A 4,670-nucleotide genomic window follows, 5' to 3' on the forward strand; every position below is an offset into this window, starting at 1 on the left:
GCAAGCGCTCTACCACTGAGCCACCTTCCCAGCCCACTAAACATTTTCTTTGTGCTGTCTCATTCATCTCATGCACAATTTCTCTGGGAGGATAGTGTGGCTATCATTCTCACTTACAGAAAGAAAGGGAGGCAGACCAAGTACAGTGGTTTGCTTACAGTCCCCTAACTACCATGTGACAGGATAGTGCTTAGCCATCACACCCATAAATATGAAGAGCAGAATGTCAAGACCAGAATGTGTCAGATCTTGAATGTAATAGGCAAGGGCAACTGAGAAGGAAGGATGGTTTACTCAGCAGAAAAAAGGCATATAGAAAGTGAAGGGATGTTGTGGATTATGGTCTGTATAGCCTGAGTAGTTACCACAATGGGAAAAGCTATAGAGGGAACACTATAATTCAGTAGGTAAAGAGCTTTTCTAATAATGTTTAAAATGATACCAATTTCCTGGAGAGGGAGTGTATTCTGTCACTAAGATGAAGCATTTTAGCACAGAGGCATATTGGGAATGCTTCCAAGAAAAGGTCGGAGTTGAGCACCAATGGGCCCTATAATCCTAGCTACTCTGGAGACTGAGATCTAAGGATCACATTCAAAGCCAGTCCAGGCAAGAAAGTCCATGAAACTCTTATCTCCAATTAACCACCAAAATGGCTGAAAGTGGAGCTGTGGCTCAAGTGGTAGAGGGCTAGCCTTGAGCAAAACAAAGCTCATGGACAGAGCCCAGTCCCTGAGTTTAAGCTCCAGACAGGCACAACAGAACAAAAATCAAAAACAAAACTCTGAGACAGTGCCCAGGCCCTTGGTTTAAACCCCTGAGGTTTGTGGTTTGAAGCTAGCCCAAGCAGGAAAGTCTGTGAGATTCCTCTCTCCAAATAACCAACAAGAAGCCAAAAACAGAGCTGTGGTACAGCAACAACCTTGAATGACTGAGGGACAGCTCCTGGGCCCTGGGGTCAAGCCCTAGTAGTGGCACGTGCGTGTGCGCGCTCGCGCGCGCGCACACACACACACACACACAAAGTGGCAACATGGTTCAGTGGTAGAGCACCTGCCAAGCAGGTAGGAGACCCTAAGTTCAAACCCAGTACCTCATAAAAGTGAAAGGTGGGCTGGGCACACAGATGGGTCAGACCTGTAATCCTTGCAATTCAGGGGGCTGAGATCTAAAGATCAAGGTTCAAAGCCTTGATATTCAAAGTCTGTGATATTCTTATCTCCAATTAACCAGCAAAAAATAAACAACAGAAGTAGAGCTGTGGTTCAAGTGGTAGAGCACAAAAGTAGTGAGCACAAAAGCTCAGACAGCTCCTAGGCCTTGAGATCATGTCCCAGGACACACACACACACACAGAGGAAAGCCTGCTTCTCTGAAGTTCCTTCATTCTGGTGTTTTATCTATTCTAAACTACTGGTAGAGAAATGGAATCTTAGCATGGTTATGTGGTTTATCCAGAATGCCTCTGGAAAATCAAGAACTTACTCCCAAATCTAGTGTGATTCTTAAATCCAGCCTCCTAGTTACCTGGGGGAGAGAGTCTTCAGAGCCCAATATCCCTGTTCATGCTTTGCTGAAGTACGTGTCAGTTCTGTCTTTCCTGTGTGTGAAACCACCTCCTTTACACGTGTTACTGCACACTATTACAGGGTCCCCTCTTCCTTGCTTGTGTTATTCTCTGTTTTCAGATGTGTCAACACCCTCTGGGAAATTGCTTTCCCAAGTGTGTATTTGGTAATTTAAGAAGAAAATAAGCTGGATAAATGTTCACTTGATACTGATGGTTTTTTTCCCTTCTATTTTAGGACTCTGGGTTGTTTTGAGAGAAATTTCCAATGCTCTGGCACTAATTTCCCCAGCTCTCAAATTAGTCACAAATATTTTGATAAGCAGCAGTGGACATGTCATCTTCAGAAGAGCCATTTGTACCCTCTTGGAGAGCTACTTGGTTTTGTTGCTACTGTTGTTTTGAGACAGGGTTTCACTATGTAGCTCCAGGCTGGCTTCCAACTCACAATCTTTCTGCTTTAGCCTCCTGGGTGCTGATACTACTGGTAAACACGACCCTATCCAGTTTACTTGTTTTTGACTGGAAATCTCTTAAAAGGATTGCCATTGGAATTAATTTTTAGAACATTTACAAGTAACAATATCGCCTTGTCCCTAGTGACACTAAGCCAAAGATTTAATTATTTTCTTTTTTACTTTGTCCTTTGGCAGTAATGAATTTAATTTTTTGGGGGGGGTCCGGTTGTGGGGCATAAACTCTGGGCCTGGGCGCTGTCCCTCAGCTCTTCAGCTCAAGGCTAGGGCTCTACCCTTGAGCCACACTTCCGGCTTTTTTATATGTGGTGCTGAGGAATCAAACCCAGGGCCTCAGGCATGCAAGGCAAGCGCTCTACCACTGAGTCATCTTCCCAGCCCCTGAATTTAAAATTTTTATCTTTTTTTTTTTAAAGAAAACACATGTTCCTGGCTCAAAATTCAAAAACATGATTTCAGAGTTGTCTATTCAATCTGTGGGTTCCTTTCATTGTCCAGCATCTTTTACACAGTAGGTGTTGAGTAGTTGCTGAGTAAATGGATGGAAGTGTAAATTAAGAAAATGTGACCGGGTGCCAGTGGCTCATGCCTGTAATCCTAGCTACTCAGGATGCTGAGATCCGAGGATCACAGTTCAAAGCCAACCCAGGCAGGTCTGTGAGACTCTTATCTCCAGTGAACCACCAGAAAACCAGAAATGGCACCGTGGCTCAAGTGGGAGAACACTGAGCTGAAGAGCTCAGGGATAGCACCCAGGCCCAGAGTTCAAGGCCCATGACTAACAAGAAAGAAAGAAAGAAAGAAAGAAAGGAAGGAAGGAAGGAAGGAAGGAAGGAAAAGAAAATGTGATATGCCTGATGCTGGTGGCTCATCCTATCTACTGGGGAGGCTGAGATCTGAGGATTAAAGTTTGAAGCCAGACCAGGCAGACAAATTAGACTCTGTATCTCCAACTAACCAGCAAAAAAAAAAAAAAAAAAGCCCACAAAATGCAAGTGGATGTGTGGCTCAGTCTTGAGCACAAAAGTCATGTACTCTGAGTTCAAGCCCCAGTATCAGCACACCACACACACACACACATGTGTGCACGTACACTCGCGCACACACAAAAAGTTTTGGAAGGCAGAGAAAGAATTAGTTAAGAAAGGACAGCAGAACTAAGAGTCAAGAGGCAACTACTCCTCTCTCTCTCTCTCTCTCTCTCTCTCTCTTTCCATCCCTCCCCCCCTTTTTATCTACAAGATTAGGAGACATAGAAGGGACAACCTAAATCCACCTCATCCCTTGAAATGGTAAACATCTGGGAACTCTTCATAAATGAGCAGAAACAGAAAGAATGAAAAGTGGCCAGGCTAGTAGGCCTGGTCAGCATTGAGGTTTGAACTAAGAGTCTTGTACAGGCTAGGCAGACTTCAGCCATGCTCTCAGCCCAAGATTGTTTTTTTAAATATTATTCTCCACTAAAAGGATCAATTATTCCTTAAAGAAGTAGCTGATGCAGATGACAATGTACAAAAGGAAATGTACTCATTACCAGATGCATGTAAATGGAGCCCCTCTGTATATCAACTCTATAATAACAATAGAGTAAAAAGAAGAAGGAGGAGGAGGAAGAGGAGGAAGAGAAGGGAGGAGGCAGAGGAGCAGCAGCAGCTGATTATGAGTCTGAAACAATATATTGGGCCAGGTAGAAAGAAAGTGTCAAGGAATCAAGGAAAACATGTTAAAACAATGTAAGAACCACAATAACAAAGAGACTTTCTGGCCAAATCTAATTTAATTATCAATATAACATTAGCCAGGCACAAGTGGTAGAGTGCCAGACTTGAGCAAAAAAGCTGAATAAGAGCTTGAAGCCTTGAGTTCAAGACCCAGAATCAGGAAGGGGGGGGAGGAGGGAGGGAGGGAGGGAGAACTGCTGAAGGAGTGGCTCAAGTAGTACCAGATTGTCTAGCAAGCATTGAGTTCAAATACTAGTACCACAAAGGAAGGAAGGAGGGAGGGAGGGAAGACAGGAGGGGAGGGAAGAAAATGGAAAATTGTTACTTACAGTAAGAAGGTAACTAGTAACTTGGTGCTGGTGGCTCACACTTGTAGTCCTAGTTACTCAAGAGGCTGAGGTCTGAGGACTGTGAGCCAGGCTGGGCAGGAAAATCTGTAAGACTCTTATTTCTAGTTAACTACCAAAAAAGCTAGAAATGGACCTGTAGCTCAAGTGGTAGAGCGCTAGCCTTGAGCAAAAGAGCACACAAAAATTAAAGATAACTAATAAACATCAAAGTAATGGTCTGTTTAGAAAAAATCTTGAATGTATGCATTATCCTGTCCATGTAATTGTAACCCCTCTGTACAGTATGTTCACAAATAAAATAAAATTTAAAAAAAAGAAAAGAAAAAATCTTGATGCCAGGCTCATACCTATAATCCTAGCTACTCAGCAGGCTGAGATTTGAGGATCTAGGTTCAAAGCCAGCCCAGGCAGAAAAGTCTGGGAGACTCTTATCTCCAATAAGGCTCAGTGGTAGAGCGCTTGCATGAGGCCCTGGGTTCAATTCCTCAGCACCACATAAGCAAAAAGAAAAAAGCCGGAAGTGGCACTGTGGCTCAAGTGGTAGAGCGCTAGCCTT

This window comes from Dipodomys ordii, unplaced genomic scaffold (assembly GCF_000151885.1).
Source record: "Dipodomys ordii isolate 6190 unplaced genomic scaffold, Dord_2.0 Scaffold85, whole genome shotgun sequence".
In the NCBI taxonomy this organism is placed as follows: Eukaryota; Metazoa; Chordata; class Mammalia; order Rodentia; family Heteromyidae; genus Dipodomys; species Dipodomys ordii.